This window comes from Schistocerca nitens, chromosome 2 (genome assembly GCF_023898315.1).
Source record: "Schistocerca nitens isolate TAMUIC-IGC-003100 chromosome 2, iqSchNite1.1, whole genome shotgun sequence".
Taxonomy (NCBI): Eukaryota; Metazoa; Arthropoda; class Insecta; order Orthoptera; family Acrididae; genus Schistocerca; species Schistocerca nitens.
This window is the reverse complement of record NC_064615.1, coordinates 58,071,901-58,092,848: the sequence shown is the minus strand read 5'-3', so window position 1 is coordinate 58,092,848 and position 20,948 is coordinate 58,071,901. Positions and strand designations below refer to the sequence as shown.

The following is a 20,948-nucleotide window of genomic DNA, read 5'->3' as shown; positions in this document are numbered from 1 at the left end:
GTTCATCTTTATCTACTTCGTCCTCACTTCAATCATGTCATCTTGTACGTTGGCTCTATATAATTTCTCTAGGTATTCCTTCCACGTAAGTGCTATATCTTCATGATTATACACCATCTTATTATCCTCTCTTATTAGGGCATTACATCTAATCCTTTGTCCTCCTGAGAAGCAGCGTTTCACTGTTTTGTATGCTAATTCAAGGTTCCCTTTCTTCAGAAGGTCTTCAACTTCTTTGCATCTGTCTTCAAGGAATCTTTCTTTTACTTGCTTCAACTTCCTGTTGATTTTGTTCCTAAGCACTCGGTATGCCGTTTTCCCTTCTTCCGTTTCTCTCCTAACTTCTCGTTACTACAATTTACCGAAGTTGATTTAAAAAAAACTATCTGGCTGTGTTTTCATCTGACCAATCAGGGTCTCAATGTTAACCTTAAGCTCCGCCTACAAACATTCTGTCTATCCAATGAGAAACGTTATACTTTACGTGGTGGGGCAATGTTTTTAAAGTTTGCAACGTAACAAAGACGCGAAAAAGTCTCACGCTAAAACTTGCAGTTAGTGTGGCTCTTTTAGTGTTATCGTAAGATCTATACTGTTCTTCTGGAGGCCTCTATCTTTTAACATAGGCTGGGGGTGGTCCTGTCGGTTACTTTTCGTGGTGGGGCAATGTTTTTAACGTTTGCAACGTAACAGAGACGCGAAAAAGTCTCACGCTAAAACTTGCGGCTGGTGTGGCCCTTTTAGCGTTATCGTAAGATCTACACTCCTGGAAATGGAAAAAAGAACACATTGACACCGGTGTGTCAGACCCACCATACTTGCTCCGGACACTGCGAGAGGGCTGTACAAGCAATGATCACACGCACGGCACAGCGGACACACCAGGAACCGCGGTGTTGGCCGTCGAATGGCGCTAGCTGCGCAGCATTTGTGCACCGCCGCCGTCAGTGTCAGCCAAATTTGCCGTGGCATACGGAGCTCCATCGCAGTCTTTAACACTGGTAGCATGCCGCGACAGCGTGGACGTGAACCGTATGTGCAGTTGACGGACTTTGAGCGAGGGCGTATAGTGGGCATGCAGGAGGCCGGGTGGACGTACCGCCGAATTGCTCAACACGTGGGGCATGAGGTCTCCACAGTACATCGATGTTGTCGCCAGTGGTCGGCGGAAAGTGCACGTGCCCGTCGACCTGGGACCGGACCGCAGCGACGCACGGATGCACGCCAAGACCGTAGGATCCCACGCAGTGCCGTAGGGGACCGCACCGCCACTTCCCAGCAAATTAGGGACACTGTTGCTCCTGGGGTATCGGCGAGGACCATTCGCAACCGTCTCCATGAAGCTGGGCTACGGTCCCGCACACCGTTACGCCGTCTTCCGCTCACGCCCCAACATCGTGCAGCCCGCCTCCAGTGGTGTCGCGACAGGCGTGAATGGAGGGACGAATGGAGACGTGTCGTCTTCAGCGATGAGAGTCGCTTCTGCCTTGGAGCCAATGATGGTCGTATGCGTGTTTGGCGCCGTGCAGGTGAGCGCCACAATCAGGACTGCATACGACCGAGGCACACAGGGCCAACACCCGGCATCATGGTGTGGGGAGCGATCTCCTACACTGGCCGTACACCACTGGTGATCGTCGAGGGAACACTGAATAGTGCACGGAACATCCAAACCGTCATCGAACCCATCGTTCTACCATTCCTAGACCGGCAAGGGAACTTGCTGTTCCAACAGGACAATGCACGTCCGCATGTATCCCGTGCCACCCAACGTGCTCTAGAAGGTGTAAGTCAACTACCCTGGCCAGCAAGATCTCCGGATCTGTCCCCCATTGAGCATGTTTGGGACTGGATGAAGCGTCGTCTCACGCGGTCTGCACGTCCAGCACGAACGCTGGTCCAACTGAGGCGCCAGGTGGAAATGGCATGGCAAGCCGTTCCACAGAACTACATCCAGCATCTCTACGATCGTCTCCATGGGAGAATAGCAGCCTGCATTGCTGCGAAAGGTGGATATACACTGTACTAGTGCCGACATTGTGCATGCTCTGTTGCCTGTGTCTATGTGCCTGTGGTTCTGTCAGTGTGATCATGTGATGTATCTGACCCCAGGAATGTGTCAATAAAGTTTCCCCTTCCTGGGACAATGAATTCACGGTGTTCTTATTTCAATTTCCAGGAGTATATACTGTTCTTCTGGAGGGCTCTAGTTTTTAACATGGGCTGGGGGGTGGTCCTGGTGGTTAGCTGGCTACGTGAGTGTCAGTCCCTTATCGTAGGGCCTTCTAGCTTAACACGGTTCTGCTCTCGGCTTCTGTTCTCGTTTCTCCCCTCGGAACTGCGTCTGTCTCACGGTGGGAAGGTATGACATGCATTTAGGCATTCTTGTGTTAGTCTGTGGTATTCCATTTGCTCACTCGTTACTCGTATTACTTTGGTTAATTTAATGTCACGATTTATTCGCAGCCATGTGACATACTACTGGATTTGCTTATCATGTCAGGGTTTTCATGGAAGGTGTTGGATTTGCCTGACACCTTACAGAATCTTTATAATCGAGACACTTGAAAAAAAATCTAACTTTTAAACGCAGAATAGCATGTGCAGTCACTTTAGCAGTCCTTCACAGAGTATGATGGTCTACTTGCCAACACTAAAAGTAAGTAAAAACAGAAGGATCTTTTGATTATCTTCTGTGTTTTTATGATGTAGTGAAAAATTAATATAAACTGACGATTGGAAAGATGTAATATGTTATTGAACAAACTTCCAGCAACAATTCATAAATAAGCTCTTTTGCGACACGTGTTGACATGACTATCATTTTTTGTGTGACCGAATTTCTTAAAAGTATTTTTTAGACTCTCCGCATACCTCCAAAATGGGTGGCGAAATAGTGAGAATTTGGTTAACTGAAACTATGCTCTTTGTTCTTTGTTCCCGTCAGATGTTGCAGAGCTCGTACCTAATACCGCATGTAAATTTTATGGCTTTGATCCCTGAAAAATCTTTTATCGCACATCCTCAGGGTTAAATCACTGTAAAAGTTCAATTTTCCGTGACGATATTTTTCTGGGTCTCTGTATTTCCGAATATAGTACGCACTACCAACCGCACCTGAATATCAATCACTTTCCGACTGAATTGGCTCGTTTCGCTTCCCTTTTGAGCGTAGAATTGGAAAGGCGAGCGGAAGTAATGAACGTGCAGGCGTTATTCTCATGAAAATCAGCTTCATTTTAATAATGGGATGTCAATTCGTGGCACACAGCGGTGCATGCGGATGCAATCGACAGAGGAGTAACGGAGGGAAATTAATATCTTCTAATTGTACGGCGAAAGGCACACGTTTCGTTCATACGCTATATACGCCTTCCTGCATTTCAGTCAGTGGCAAAATGTAATGGGGCATAACTGCTGCACTCAAACACACCGCTGCGCTGACGGCCTGGCTCCAAAACCGGCGGCTTTCATACCCAAATTCAAATTGGTCTCTGTACAGGGGAGATGGGTCTGGCATACATTTGCTGCCAGAGTTGACAAAGTGCAGCCTGTCACTGTGATGGGAGAGTCTGCATCAGTGCGACATTGCAGGGCAGGCTACTAGAAAATTCGAACGATGGTTATGAATGGGAGGGATCGTGAACAGTTAATGTACCCGCAATTCTTCAGAGACAGCTCTGTATCAATCTTTGATATATATTGTAGACATTCATCTAAAATTTTCACTCCCGAGCAGGTATCAGAATTTAGGAAGCTACAAAACCAACCGCTCGCCAATATATGACAGTTTACGCATATGACAATATATTACGCTATTGACCAGAAGCCGTGACACTGCAACACAATATGGGACACCATAACACAGCTTTATGATTCAAATATTTAAACTCTGTTCTTAAAAATACTATACAGTCTTGGTACTTCAGGTCATAGTGACCCAATGGCCAAAACTCTAGGAGAGTGCATTAAGGAAATATTGTTACATAAAATCTAATATAATATAATTCTTATTTTACCGAGGTAAAGCATTATTTTGTAGCGTAATATTGGTATTGATCAAAATTCAAGCAAAGAAACGTAGTCATTTCTCTTTTAAACGCAAGGAATATCAGTTTATTTCTTTTCTTTATACCACAGATGAAAATACGATACAATAATAATGCATACATTTATTTTCAATAAACAATATTAAAGTATAAATAAATGACAATATTTTTATTTCTTTTGATCGTAGACGATCGATCTAAATACCAAAAATTGCCACAGGTAAGCTTCTTTTAAACACAAAACATTGAACAAAATACAAGCAAATGATTATGGATATATTAGTTCTAAACACAAAACACTATTCAGATTTTTAAAAAATACGTGTGCGTGTGTATTCTTGTACGTCCAGCAAATAAAGTATTTGTTCAGTGCAACCCGTTCATTGAAATACAAGTAAATAATAGTTGAAATGCTAGTTTTGGAGACGAAACCATGAATACACTTTATTTCAAACAGTCTGGACAATAATATGCAATATGACCTATAAAAACATGTTTCTCACTATCTAAACACATAATACGAGTCTTATTGTCACAACTAGAACAACAAAATTTACCCTGGCTCGTTTGCAGCTTTGCTTGGAGCTGCTACAGCTTAGTATAGAGCCTGATATAGAATGTTCCTATGTTCTCATCTTTCCCACAATAGCAATGTTGCATTTCGTGGCGACCGTTTCCTTGATTAAATGTACGCAGTAACGAGAAGTCTTTCTAGTTCCTCGACGAATATTATTCTTTTGTGAAGAATACTTCTTTTCCACTCTGGATTGATTTCTTTCCGGAGTACAAAAGCTTTGGAGGTAGTAGTGTCAGGCATGTCGTAAAATAAAAATACAGGCCAACAACTGATGTTTGTCTTGCACGTGTATGTGGCAATAAGGTGGTCGAGCATGTCAACTGACCGTTGGTGTCGTAGTTTTTTGGCTTCCCACCACCTCTCTTGCTTACTTTCTCATCATTATGCTTTCTGCTCAGCAGTACAACGTTCTTATTTTTCTTTGGACTGTGGGATACTATTGTGGTATTTTGCGCACCCGGTCAGCCGTGCGGTCGAACGCACGGCTTTCCGGAGTGGAAAGGATCGCCTGGTCCCCGGCACGAATCCGCCCGGGACTTGTGTCAAAGTCCGGTGAGCCGGCCAGTCTGTAGATGGTTTTTAGGCGGTTTTCCATCTACCTCGGCGAAAGCGGGCTGGTTCCCCTTATTCCGCCTCTGGTACACTATGTCGGCGATTGTAGGGGCTACACTCGTCTGGTGTGAGACGTTCCCGGGGGGAGGGGGGGGGGGAGGGGGGGTCCACCGGGGGCCGAACCGCACAATAACACTGAAAGAGTGGTTCGGTGTGGGGAGGCGGAGGGGTGAAGTGAACTGCAGTAGTCGTCGTGGGGTTGTGGACCACTGCAGCTGCGGCGAGAACGGAGCCTCTCCGTCGTTTCTAGGCCCCCGGTTAACATACAACACAATACAATACAATTGTGGTAACTTTGGTGAAATATAATTCTAAAATATTTAAGTCTTTGCATGATAACTTAGGCAGTCCTGTCTTGTTTTTTCTAACTAAACCGACTGCTTTGATGGACGGTAACGGGGGCAAACATGTAGCTCTTTTGTATCGGTTGTGAGTGGATAGTTGCCACTATTTGAGTTTCAATCCTCGTATATAGTTTATCAATTTATCAGTACCTTTAATACAACGGTTACACACAACATCGCTACCTTTCTTTTAAGACGTGCTTGACCCAAAATATAGAATGTAAAAAATTATCAGATGTAACATTCTGTCCTGTTAGCTCATACTGTATGTCAGATCCATGACAACAAGCAAATATAGGATTTTCTCATTGCTAATCCGGGTGATTCACCTGTGTAGATTTGTTTTCAGAGCATACTAAGTAGCACTGTATCACAGTGTCCACTGTATCACAGTGTCCATATCTTTATTCCAAACTTGGCGGATTTGTTGGAATATATTGTCTGAATGAACAGCGACCTCTAAAACCCACTAATTGCCCCTTCTCATTTGTCACTGTACACTCTTCAGCCCTCGATTTTAGTCATTTGCAACATACAACTGCAGACAGTTTTTTTCACAATTACTTGAAAAGCAGATTTGACATCATTTACTCTGGACGTTGCTTGTTTGGTTGGACCAGACGCTTCTTTCATTATGTTTGCACTGAATGCCCTTCCATGATGTGGAAAGGATACGAAACGCAAACAGATGTTCTTATCTTTCGATTGTACTACTTCTACTATTAGCAAATTGTCGCTTCTAACCTCACTGTCTAAAGCACAGTCTTCCGATTATGACTTGGGATTAATACAGTCTTCACAAGTTCGATTTTCTTCTTCTGAAATATCCTCCCCACCATCAGACGCATTACCTCTGGCTTCTAATTCATTTTCAGTTAGGCGATATTTTGCCACAATAACAATATGCCCTATTTACCGTAAAAGGTAAAAAGCCAATCGGATGTAATTAATTTCTCACTCTCCAACATTTACATCTACAACAATATAATGTCTACTGTTCCAAAAGCAAGCAGTGGCCTCCATTTCTGTGTACATTTATGTACATATTGATTTGCATGTAGTGGTACGTGACACAAGTAAAGGAAGTGTAGAAATGAGTATTAAAAGCAATCGTGTCATAGTTCTCAAAGGAACATACATCTAACAATTTCAAATACAAAAAAAATTTAAATGAACAGAATTATGTTCTTTCGGTAATTCAATGTCTTGTGGGAAGTAGGACGACAGCATGGTAAATTTTATTCTCATTCGTGAACGTTGACCTTGTTTTTATACCTTTATGTATGCTCAGTTTTACAGCTGGGAAAAAATCGTAAATTAAACATGAGAAATGCAGTTGCTATAACCGAAATGTCGTTTGAAATGGTTAGAAACCATTTTGTAAAATCTTTAAAGTAGACAAACGGTGAAAAACAGGGATTTCGTATTAATGTCGAGTCACCAAAACTGTCTAAGTGTGGGAAACTTGTTGTTGTTTTACATGATTTGGACAATATAGTTTTTGTGTGAACTTTGATAATAATTTTGGAGTTCACCATTAGCCCTGATCATTATCACTCGGCACAGCACCCATATCCTAGTGTCCTGTATTCCGAGTGTTACATTATGACTGCTCAATTTGATTAGTACTAAGGACATTAACTTTTCCAGAAAGTAAAACTAAAATTTTTGTTATGTCTGAAAGACCACAAAAGCTGGTGTGATGATAATAACTACTAATTTTTGGAGTTAACAAACAAATAATCTGTTCATAGTATTGAATCTGACAAACCAAACTAAATTATGAAACTTTCTGGTAGATTACAACTGTGTGTCGGACCGAGACTCGAACTCGGGACCTTTGCCTTTCTTACTCTGCACACTAAATTTTAATTTTTATTTGATCATATTAATTAATTTCATTATGATTTGGGGAATTTTCTGTATCAATGACTTGCGTATCGTATTACAATACTGCTATGGTGTTCTGTTGTTGTTTTGAAGTGATTAGCCTTTAAATGAAGTTCTATAGAGAGTGAATTTTAAGTATTTAGAAAAGTGTGTCTACCAAAATTCGCAACATAAAAGTGAAGACTGTAGCGAGGTCACGCCACGCTATTATTGCCGTGCCACATACTACTATAACCGACTCAGTTTTAATTTTGTTTATCATTACTTAGAACAAGTCTGAAGTTGTGAAAATGAACTTTGATTTCACTAAACTTTTCTGATCCCCTGAATAGCGGAGGTTACTAGCGCACATACAATGCTGAGGTGATCAACATATGAGCAACTGATTGTTACATGAAGTTAAGAGCGATTATAATTAATTCGTATCAGAAATAGATTGACCGTTTTAGGAAAGGCGACAGAACTATTTCATTGAATGACTGAAGTTTCTTTAAAAATACAAATTTCCGTTAGTAATATATTCGAGTAACCAATCTAAAACGACGTTTACAGTTTTCATTATTAGGACAGCGTGTTCAGCTGCCACACTGATAATTAGTTTAACAATTTTTCACATTTTTTCGGACAGTTCTGTTAAAAATAGGTGCCATCCGACAAGCAAAGTACACATAATCACAACCGATTGTATCGTATGCCAGACAAATTCGAAGGCTTATATATAAACGAAGAAAAACTTCGAAACTATTTCCGGGACAGGCTGTCGGAAAGGGTACAGACAAAAACCTTAATCACTGGACATTTAGCTACAAATTTTACTAGAACACTTCTGAAACAGAAGAGACACATAGAAAAGAGTTACTAAAACCTAAAGATCTCTTTTAGGACAGTAAAAAAAGATAACAGGGACTGTTTTTACTCGTAGTTGACGAAAAAGCTTGGCGCTTTTTCTATGGGGTCGTTTGACAGCTCTATCGGTAGTCCGTCCTTTTCCAGAGGAAAAGAAGTCATCTCCACAGATAGCTTACGTTCCAGAATGTAGAATCTCTTCGCACATTTCTTTTAAAGAAAACACGGTAGCCAATGCAGTTACAAAAGACCATGCAAAAAGATAAGAAGTGTAATTTGCTAGCGGCTTTAGTAAACATTTTATATTTAGTGCTCATTTTTGTTAGGAGCGTTTGGGGAAGCCTATTTTGTGTTTCTTTTCTCTCCAGCTTGAGATGATAACATACAGTAATGACATTTATTTAATTGTAAGATGAGTGCAAGATTTTCTCTCTCTCTCTCTCTCTCTCTCTCTCTCTCTCTCTCTGTCTCTCTCTTCCGCTCGTAGTATTTACAGGTTATATGGGATCCATTATTTTCTGAGGCGGAGATTGGGAACCAGCTCTGCATTTGTCCAAACGACTGTGGAAAACCACATACAAACCACACTCAGGCTGTACAGCGTACCAGCGGTCGTTAACCGATCTGAGTCTGGTTCACCTCTAGCTTTCACTATAAAGTGTGAGAACAGTTATGAGTGGAGCATTTCCTGTCAATAACTGATATAATACACATTAAATACGCTAGCTGTGGAATTAATTAAAGTAAGGAGGAGGTATTGAATAGAATTGGAGAGAAGAGAAATTTGTGGCGCATCTTGACTAGAAGAAGGGATCGGTTGGTAGGGCATATTCTGAAGCATCAAGGGATCACCAATTTAGTATTGGAGGGCAGCGTGGAGGGTAAAAATCGTAGAGGGAGACCAAGAGATGAGTACACTAAACAGATTCAGAAGGATGTAGGTTGCAGTAAGTACTGGGAGATGGAGAAGCTTGCACAGGATAGAGTAGCATGGGGAGCTGCATCTAACCAGTCTCTGGACTGAAGACCACAACAACAACTTACTTTTATTACCACAAAATTTATCTTTTTCTGGACAATGGCTAAATTGATTGTTGTCATCATGTACAAAACTTTTCTGAAACAATTAAGTTCTTTTCATCATACACTAAGTTGATAAAAACAACATGCCTCCGCATTAATAGTTATCTCAAGGTCACTTTCCTGAGTGTTAGGTACTACTACACTGTTCAGAGACATTAATGTGACCATCTCCTATGTTCGCCATCAATTACAATAGCTCCCTACTTAGCACTCATATACAACCGCTCGCTCACCGATAGATCTGTACCTACAGGTTGGAAAATTGCGCAGGTCGCACCAGCGTTTAAGAAGGGTAGTAGGAGTAATCAATCTAACTACAGACCTCTATCATTGACGTCGGTTTGCAGTAGGGTTTTGGAGCATATACTGCATTCAAACATTATGAATCACCTCGAAGGGAACGATCTATTGGTACGTAATCAGCATGGTTTCAGAAAACATCGCTCTTGCGCAACGCAGCTAGCTCTTTATTCGCACGAAGTAATGGCCGCTATCGACAGGGGATCTCAAGGTGATTCCGCATTTCTAGATTTCCGGAAAGCTTTTGACACCGTTCCTCACAAGCGACTTCTAATCAAGCTGCGGGCCTATGGGGTATCGTCTCAGTTGTGCGACTTGATTCGTGATTTCCTGTCAGGAAGGTCGCAGTTCGTAGTAATAGACGGCAAATCATCGAGTAAAACTGAAGTGATATCAGGTGTTCCCCAGGGAAGCGTCCTGGGACCTCTGCTGTTCCTGATCTATATAAATGACCTGGGTGACAATCTGAGCAGTTCTCTTAGGTTGTTCGCAGATGATGCTGTAATTTACCGTCTAGTAAGGTCATCCGAAGACTAGTATCGGTTGCAAAGCGATTTAGAAAAGATTGCTGTATGGTGTGGCAGGTGGCAGTTGACGCTAAATAACGAAAAGTGTGAGGTGATCCACATGAGTTCCAAAAGAAATCCGTTGGAATTCGATTACTCGATAAATAGTACAGTTCTCAAGGCTGTCAATTCAACTAAGTACCCGGGTGTTAAAATTACGAACAACTTCAGTTGGAAAGACCACATTGATAATATTGTGGGGAAGGCGAGCCAAAGGTTGCGTTTTATTTGCAGGACACTTAGAAGATGCAACAAGTCCACTAAAGAGACAGCTTACACTACACTCGTTCGTCGTCTGTTAGAATATTGCTGCGCGGTGTGGGATCCTTACCAGGTGGGATTGACGGAGAACATCGAAAGGGTGCAAAAAAGGGCAGCTCGTTTTGTATTATCACGTAGTAGGGGAGAGTGTGGTAGATATGATACGCGAATTGGGATGGAAGTCATTACAGCAAAGACGTTTTTCGTCGCGGCGAGATCTATTTACGAAATTTCAGTCACCGGTTTTCTCTTCCGAATGCGAAAATATTTTGTTGAGCCCAACTTACATAGGTAGGAATGATCATCTAAATAAAATAAGAAAAATCAGAGCTCGAACAGAAAGGTTTTGGTGTTCGTTTTTCCCGCGCACTGTTCGGGAGTGGAATGGTGGAGAGATAGTATGATTGTGGTTCGATGAACCCTTTGCCAAGCACTTAAATGTGAATTGCAGAGTAGTCATGTAGATGTAGAACGTACGACAGTCACTCATAGGCTGCAGGTGGTAGCACTAGTAGTTAGGGACATATAAAGCGTGCTGGGGTGACGAGGAAAACAGTGCAATCCTTGTCGTAATGCGGAAACGGGGCGATCTATTGGCTGTCCGTAAGGGCACGATCGCTGGCGCCGAAGCAGCTGTGGTGCACCACGGGTCATATAGATGACGAGGGTGAACGAAGAGACGTGCAGCTGCTGAGCAACTGAGCGGCCAGATGAACCAAGCGGCTGCCACTAGTGTCTCCTCGACGACCGTTCAGCGACCGTTGCTGCGTTTGGTACTCCACAGCAGGCGCTTATCTCATGAAACCATCCTGAATGCTGTTCATCGCCGAAGAAGGCTGAGAGTAGCACGCCAGTGCCACAGCTGGACGTTCACTGAATGGCGTTTTCAGACGAATCACGTTTTATGCTCCACCGTACAGATGGCCTTTGGCGTGTACGCCGTGAAACATGAATGAACATATCATGCATCAATGATCGGAAGTGTCCACGCTGGTGGAGGGAGCATTATGGTCTGGGGAATGCTTTCGTGGTATTCCCTGGGTGATCTCGTCATTCTGAAGGGCATACATCTATCCTTCAGGATGATGCCCACCCCTACATGCAATTTGTTTTTCCTGGGCCCGATGCCATGCCATCCCCGAGCACCAGCAGGACGATACGACGTGCCACACAGCTCATATGGGAAAGTGTGTGGTTCGTAGAGCTCCAAGGTGAGTTTACTGTTCTCTCTGGCCACCAGCCTCCCTAGATTAAAGCCCAATCGAGAATCTGTGAGACCACCTAGATCGGGATATACGTGTCATGGATTCCTAACGGAGGAACCCAGCTCTACTGGGCACAGCACTGCAGCTGACATGACGGTACATTCCAGAACCTCACTGGCTCTCTTCCAGCGCTTCTTCCGGCGGTCCGTACTGCAAATGTTGCTTGTACAGGCTTTTGACAGGTGGTCACATTAATATAACTGGACAATGTGTAACAACAACAAATATTGGAAGCAGTCTTCACTACTAGTTCTATAGAGTGTATCACTACTAGGTGGTGATCGGTCCATTGGCAGCGCCAGCTACTGAATGATGTTCGTGCTGTGCCTCAGAGGAGAACAGCAACAGCAATTGGCAGCCGTGGCGGGCAGCTGCAGTCGTCAAGCGTTCTGGTATAAATGCCAGCAGTTGCGAAACGCTCTATGCTTTGTTCCAATACACTGCAGTTCCTTCCATAATTTCCGGATAGTCTACTACTGTTGTTAAAATATGCTTTTTCGTTTTCATTAGTTGCATATCTTCTGCGGTTTAAAGGGATGGGTTGTCCCCTATCCTGTTCAACTGTTCCCTCGAGAAGATCATACGCGAGACCTTCCAAGAGAACAAAGGGATTGAAATCGAAGGAAAGAGACTGGCATACTTAGCCTATGCAGACGACATCTGTTTACTCTCTAGGTCGGAAGAGGAGCTGGAGCAAGTGACCAAAACACGAAAGGAGGCTGCCAGCAAATTTTGGCCAAGACGAAGCCAAGACAGAGTACCTCGTTATGACGCGTGGTCATTGTCAGACTGCTCATCATCTTCAATCACTGCAGGCTGGGGACCAGTCCTACAAGAGAGTGCAAGAATTCAAATACCTAGGGGCACTTTTCACTGAGAACTCGTCATGTGAAGCAGAGATCAATGCCAGAATACAAGCAGGAAACCGATCTTACCACAGCCTAGCACAACTGCTTCGGTCCAGATATCCCTCCAGACAGTTCAAGATTCGACTGTACAAAACCCTGATCCAGCCTGTTGTTCTGTATGGCTGTGAGACATGGAGTATCCGGAAACAGGACTTCCATAAGCTCCTTGTTTTTGAGAGAAAAGTGCTTCGGAAGATTTTCGGTCCACTTCTGGATGCAGATACAGGGATACAGGGGAATGGAGGATCAGATACAACCAAGAGCTTTAGGAACTATACCAGCAGCCCAAAATAGCAGGAACTGTCAAAGACAAACGAATGCAGTGGGCCGGCCATGTGGCCCGGATGGAGGATTACAGATGGCCTCGGAAGCTCCTGGATTTCACACCTACAGGAAAGAGACCGCCAGGAAGACCCAAGAAGCGTTGGAGGGATGGACTCTATGAAGATTTAAACCAAGTTTCGATAGATGTGAACGGATGGTGGATAGCAGCAATGGACAGAATACTGTGGAGGAGGAAACTTGTAGATGCGTGCGGTCCGCTGGGCCTGATCACGTCGTCGTCGTAGTAGTAGTAGTAGTAGTAGTAGTTTTTGTTTTGTTTTTGAAAAACAATAGTTTAAAATGCTTGTGGAAGCATCTTTGTCACACCTGAAAGTTAGTATGAAAAGAGGGCTGGCAGGGGTAGCGACGTAAAAACGAAAAAATGAAATGGAGCAAACAGCACCCGGAGTTCCAAGGTGGTCACCCATCCAAGTATTAACTGGGCCGATGTTGCTTAACGTTGGTGTTCGGACGAGAACCGGTGAAATATTTTTGTTTTTTATTCTTTTTTATTTTTTGTTTATTTATTTATTTATTTATTTTGTGTTTTTATTTTTTCAGATACTCTCCAAGTGGAACCGCGTCCTATTACTCAGGTACTCTGACTGTCCCCCTCTTTTTTTTCAATATACAGGGTGAGTCACCTAACGTTACCGCTGGATATATTTCGTAAACCACATCAAATACTGACGAACCGATTCCACAGACCGAACGTGAGGAGAGGGGCTAGTGTAACTGTTTAACACAAACCGTACAAAAATGCACGGAAGTATGTTTTTTAATACAAACCTACGGTTTTTTTAAATGGAACCACGTTAGTTTTGTTGGCACATCTGAACATATAAACAAATACGTAATCAGTGCCGTTTGTTGTATTGTAAAATGTTAATTACATCCGGATATATTGCAACCTAAAGGTGACGCTTGAAACCTCCGACGTTCAGTTGCGTGATGTAACAAACACGGACCACGGTCGGCGAGCAGCATCTGCAGGGACATGTTTACGATGACGACCGTGTTTACGAGTGTGGTTGTAGTGCACTGTTGTGGTTTGGTCTAGCTGTCGCAGTGTCCGCATGTAGCGCTTGCTGCTATTGTTATTCTGCATTCGTCTCCGCACGCAGACCAACTGTAGTACACCGTGTTACCAGACGTCTGTGATAGTGTAGTGTTGTAGGAACTGTGACCATGGTGTATTCGAACTCTGAAAAGGCGGAGATGATACTCTTCTATGGCGAGTGTCGACGAAATGCAGCTGAAGCCTGCAGGGTGTATGCAGAACGGTACCCGGACAGAGAGCATCCAACGTGCCGTACATGGCAAAACATCTACCGCCAACTGTATGCAACAGGTATGGTCGTAGCACGCAAACGGGTCCGTAACAGGACCTTTACAGGAGAAGCATGTGCAGTTGGTGTGTTAGCTGCTGTTGCCATGAACCCACACATGAGTACACGAGACACTGCGAGAGCCGGTGGACTGAGTCAAGGTAGTGTCATGCGCATACTGCATCGTCACCGCTTTCACCCGTTTCATGTGTCGCTACATCAGCAATTACATGGTGATGACTTTAATCATCGAGTGCAATTCTGTCAATGGGCATTAACAGAGAATGCGTTGCAGTTCTACCTGTTTACCGATGAAGCGGGTTTCACAAACCACGGGGCAGTGAATCTACGGAACATGCATTACTGGTCCGTGGACAATCATCGCTGGCTCAGACAGGTAGAGCGACAGCGACCGTGGACTGTAAATGTATGGTGCGGAATCATTGGCGACCACCTCATTGGTCCTCACTTCATTGCAGGGGCCCAAACAGCTGCCAAATACATCGCGTTTCTACAGAATGATCTGCCAACGTTGCTCGAAAATGTCCCACTGGAAACGCGTCGACGTATGTGGTATCAGCACGATGGTGCACCTGCACATTCCGCAATTAACACTGGGCTGACCCTTGACAGGATGTTCGACGGGAGTTTCATAGGACGTGGAGAACGCATAAATTGGCCAGCCCGTTCTCCTGATCTTACACCTCTGGACTTCTTTCTGTGGGGTACGTTAAAGGAGAATGTGTACCGTGATGTGCCTACAACCCCAGAGGATATGAAACAACGTATTGTGGCAGCCTGCGGCGACGTTACACCAGATGTACTGCAGCGTGTACGACATTCATTACGCCAGAGATTGCAATTGTGTGCAGCAAATGATGGCCACCACATTGAACATCTATTGGCCTGACATGTCGGGACACACTCTATTCCACTCCGTAATTGAAAACGGAAACCACGTGTGTACGTGTACCTCACCCCTCATGGTAATGTACATGTGCGTCAGTGAAAAAGACCAATAAAAAGGTGTTAGCATGTGGACGTAATGTGCTGTTCCAGTCTCTTCTGTACCTAAGGTCCATCACCGTTCCCTTTGGATCCCTACGTAATTCGGTGCTCTCCGATACACACAATCGAACAGCGGAGGAGTGGTACTCAAGCGTCAACTTTAGGTTACAATATCTCCGGATTTAATTAACATTTTACAATGCAACAAACGGCACTGATTACGTATTTGCTTATATGTTCAGATGTGCTAACGAAACTAACGGGGTTCCATTTAAAAAACGTAGGTTTGTGTTAAAAAACATACTTCCGTTCATTTTTTTATGGTTTGTATTAACCAATTACACTAGCCCCTCTCCTCACGTTCGGTCTGTGGAATCGATTCGTCAGTATTTGATATGGTGTACGAAATATATCCAGCGGTAATGTTAGGTGACTCACCCTGTATATCAAGCATTATTCAGCGAGCTTCCGTGTATTGGTTACTCGAACATTTTGGTGTTTTTACTTTCGCTTGTCACGTACAAGTTAGCCGCACAACGCACCGAGGTATAAGTTTTCACCAATTATTACTTTATGAAGATAGTACCTGTTCTTTCGGACATTAGTGATCTTGCAGCTCTCGAAGTATGAAATTACAGTGACATCTAAACCATTAATTGCTTAGAGGCGTTGATAAATATCAACACGAACAGTTGAAAATGTGTGCCCCGACCAGGACTCGATCCCGAGATCTCATCCTTATGAGGCAGACGCTCTATCCGACTGAGCCATCGGTGACACAGAGGGGGGGGGGGGGCACTGCAGGGACTTATCTCTGGCACGCTCCCTGGGGAACCCACATTTCCAGCTCACTGTCCACACACTACATTTGTAGTGCACCTGCCCACCATACGCGTTACTAAAGGCACTCGAGCTACCGGTTCCGGTAAGGGGCACTACAAATGTAGTGTGTGAAGAGTAAGTTGGAAATGTGGGTCCCATTGGGAGCGTTCCAGTCGCAGTAACACATGTGTCCTCGATGGTTCAGTTGGATATCCGGCACGGTAAGTAAGCGTGTTCGGTCAGAGGGCTGTTCGCCCTCTATAGTAAAAAACTGAGTGAAGGAATCAACGATCAACTTAAACGGATGTCTTGTGACGTCCGCACAGACCAAACGCAACGGACAATACCGAAAAAAAACGTTGTATAGAGCGTCTGCCATATAAGCAGGAGATCCTGGGTTCGGGTCTCCGTCGGGGCACACATTTTCAACTCTCCCCGTTGATATTTATCAACCCCTGTAAGCAGCTAATGGTCTGGATTTCATTGTAATTTAATTACACTCCTGGAAATGGAAAAAAGAACACATTGACACCGGTGTGTCAGACCCACCATACTTGCTCCGGACACTGCGAGAGGGCTGTACAAGCAATGATCACACGCACAGCACAGCGGACACACCAGGAACCGCGGTGTTGGCCGTCGAATGGCGCTAGCTGCGCAGCATTTGTGCACCGCCGCCGTCAGTGTCAGCCAGTTTGCCGTGGCATACGGAGCTCCATCGCAGTCTTTAACACTGGTAGCATGCCGCGACAGCGTGGACGTGAACCGTATGTGCAGTTGACGGACTTTGAGCGAGGGCGTATAGTGGGCATGCGGGAGGCCGGGTGGACGTACCGCCGAATTGCTCAACACGTGGGGCGTGAGGTCTCCACAGTACATCGATGTTGTCGCCAGTGGTCGGCGGAAGGTGCACGTGCCCGTCGACCTGGGACCGGACCGCAGCGACGCACGGATGCACGCCAAGACCGTAGGATCCCACGCAGTGCCGTAGGGGACCGCACCGCCACTTCCCAGCAAATTAGGGACACTGTTGCTCATGGGGTATCGGCGAGGACCATTCGCAACCGTCTCCATGAAGCTGGGCTACGGTCCCGCACACCGTTAGGCCGTCTTCCGCTCACGCCCCAACATCGTGCAGCCCGCCTCCAGTGGTGTCGCGACAGGCGTGAATGGAGGGACGAATGGAGACGTGTCGTCTTCAGCGATGAGAGTCGCTTCTGCCTTGGTGCCAATGATGGTCGTATGCGTGTTTGGCGCCGTGCAGGTGAGCGCCACAATCAGGACTGCATACGACCGAGGCACACAGGGCCAACACCCGGCATCATGGTGTGGGGAGCGATCTCCTACACTGGCCGTACACCACTGGTGATCGTCGAGGGGACACTGAATAGTGCACGGTACATCCAAACCGTCATCGAACCCATCGTTCTACCATTCCTAGACCGGCAAGGGAACGTGCAGTTCCAACAGGACAATGCACGTCCGCATGTATCCCGTGCCACCCAACGTGCTCTAGAAGGTGTAAGTCAACTACCCTGGCCAGCAAGATCTCCGGATCTGTCCCCCATTGAGCATGTTTGGGACTGGATGAAGCGTCGTCTCACGCGGTCTGCACGTCCAGCACGAACGCTGGTCCAACTGAGGCGCCAGGTGGAAATGGCATGGCAGGCCGTTCCACAGGACTACATCCAGCATCTCTACGATCGTCTCCATGGGAGAATAGCAGCCTGCATTGCTGCGAAAGGTGGATATACACTGTACTAGAGCCGACATTGTGCATGCTCTGTTGCCTGTGTCTATGTGCCTGTGGTTCTGTCAGTGTGATCATGTGATGTATCTGACCCCAGGAATGTGTCAATAAAGTTTCCCCTTCCTGGGACAATGAATTCACGGTGTTCTTATTTCAATTTCCAGGAGTGTATTACTTTATTAAAGTTTAAGTGTATGTCAGGACTTCTTTAGCTTACTGTTGCCGTAAGTTTGTTGGTATGGAAGAAGCATGTCAAGACTGATGCGTAACTGTTAGTTGTATCGGACAAGCCAGTAATGTGTCAGACGAAGATATTACAAGGAATTGTAGATTATATAGACGTGATAAAAAAATGGTGGAAAAGGGGAGAGTGACTCCTTCCCTTCGGGCAGAATTAGAAATGACATATTTTGTATTAGGTTGAAGGGGGAAAGAGACAATGTGAGCTGAGGAAAAGGTGACAAGTAATAAGGAAAAGAGAAAACCGGAGAAACTATATTTCAGACTCCGTTCAGCAATGAGTTGATTTGTTACCTGAAATAAGAGATGAGCCTCAATCAGGTTTTGGGGAGAGTAGAGAGCAGCATACTCGTAGGAACGACTTTAAGGCTAGGTCGGTATACAGCTCAAGCAGAGTGGGAGGTGTTCCTTCTGGTAGGCAGCAGTCACGAGAGGGGTATGGCCAAATGCTACAGGATAAGTCAGATGTAGCATATTGGGTCACAAATATCGTGAAACTTAGTCGAGTCTTAGCCAGGTGACGGAGAGCTTGGGGTCCTTATGCGGAGATGTTGATGGACAGGAACAGATGCTTACAGTATGAGGAGCAGGAAACAGTCTGGCTAGCAGTTTATAGTATTAAATGCACCCTGAAAGATATAGGGGCAGAAGCAGCACACACTCGTCTGCGGCTTGTGGGGGTTTTACATCGCCGTGACCGACCTGAGCGTTAGCCATGTATACAAAGAGCTGAGTGGATTGCTCTTCACTGAAACAGTGTCTCATATCTGTCCCGTGGCTGTTGCTGCAGTTGGGAGATGAGGCTACACTAACCGTGGCTTGCATCTGAATAAGAGGGGGGAGGACAGATTAGCTGAGCATCTTGCAGGAACCGTAAGGGAGCTGCAAGCACACAAGACTAAATTGCTGTGATTACTGGAGTCAGAGATGCTTATATTTTAGACTAGAGTGATGTTACAGACAGACTGTATTGAAAGGAATTACAGCAGAACAGAGCCAAACTATACGTAACAGTTTCCAGGTAAATAAAACTATTTTGTTTCATCATAATACTAGGGGATTGAAAAACAACGAATACGGGCTTCTTGTATGTTTAGAAGACATGTAACGTTCTGAAGAGATACATACTCTGTGCCCTTCTGAACACCATGTAACAGCAGCGAAGGAGAAGTTAAATATCAGGGATTACAGATTGGCATCATTCTCATGTAGATGGTTGGTTGGTTGTTTTGGGGAAGGAGACCAGACAGCGTGGTCATCGGTCTCATCGGAGTAGGGAAGGATGGGGAAGGAAGTCGGCCGTGCCCTTTCAGAGGAACCATCCCGGCATTTGCCTGGAGTGATTTAGGGAAATCACGGAAAACCTAAATCAGGATGGTCGGACGCGGGATTGAACCGTCGTCCTCCCGAATGCGAGTCCAGTGTCTAACCACTGCGCCACCTCGCTCGGTCTCATGTAGAGTTAACACAAAGGAATGAGGAATTGCAACATACGTAGAATCTGAACAGAAGTCAAAAACATTAAAACAATTTTTGAGTACTGGCAGAAGTAAAGCTGTGAGGACGGGGCATAAGTCGTGCTTGGGTAGCTCAGATGGTAAAGCACTAGCCCGCGAAAGGCAAAGGTCTCGAGTTCGAGTCTCGGTCCGGCACACAGTTTTAATCTGCCAGGAAGTTTCAAATATTTGCGTAGCTCCTCAACTAGAATCATGCACTTGGGAGTTGTCACTGCAGAATATTTCTCTGGTAATTTTAACCCCTGTAGGAAACATTCACCTGCCAACGGCCTTGTCGCAGTGGTAACACCGGTTCCCATCAGATCACCGAAGTTAAGCGCTGTCGGGCTGGGCTAGCACTTGGATGTGTGACCATCCGGTCTGCCGAGCGCTGTTGGCAAGCAGGGTGCACCCATCCCTTGTGAGGCAAGCTGAGGAGCTACTTGATTGAGAAGCAGCGGCTCCGCTCTCGCAAACTGACATACGGCCGGGAGAGCGGTGTGCTGACCACATGTGTCTCCATATCCGCATCCAGCGACGCCGGTGAGCTGCGGATGACACGGCGGCCGGTCGGTACCGTTGGGCCTTCATGGCCTGTTCGGGAGGAGTTAAGGAAACATTCACCTACCTGTGGGAAACGTAGACGCATTATTGTACTACATCTACATCTACGTCTGCACGATTGCTCTGGAATTCACGCCTGGCCGAGGATTCTTCCAACCTCCTTCAGAAATTTCTCTACCGTTTTACTCCCTAACAGTGCGTGGGGAAAAATGAACACTTCAGTCTTTCCGTACAGGGCTCTGATTTCTCTTATTTTATTATGATGATCATTTCTCCCTATGTATGTTGGCAGCGGTAAAATATTTTATCATTCCAAGGAGAAAGTTGGTGATTGAAATCTAGTGAAAATACCTCGCCGCTACGAAAAACTCCTTTGTTTTAATAATTGCCATTCCAACTCACTTATCATATCCACGACGCTCTCTCCCCTAACCCGCGACAATACAAAAAGAGCGGTAAGTTTTTGGAATTTTTTCCGTCAGTCCTATCTGGTAATGATCCAGTACCCAGTCTCGCTGCATCTTCTACTTGCTCTTCCAATAAAACGCAGTCTCTGGTTAGCGTTCCCCACAACGTTGCCTATGTGATCGGTCCAGTTTAAGTTGTTCGTAATCGCTATCCCTGGGTATTTAGTTGAATTAACAGCGTTTAGACTTGTGTGATTTATCGTGTAACCGAAATTTAATGGACTTCTTTTAGTACTCACGTGGATCGC

The 20,948-nt window shown here is 45.0% G+C and overlaps 1 pseudogene; it reads left to right on the top strand.

Annotated features, from left to right (window-relative positions):
* The first annotated feature begins 19,951 nt into the window (after nt 1-19,951).
* Nucleotides 19,952-20,069, top strand: LOC126238594 (5S ribosomal RNA; annotated as a pseudogene).
* The last annotated feature ends 879 nt before the right edge of the window (nt 20,070-20,948 follow it).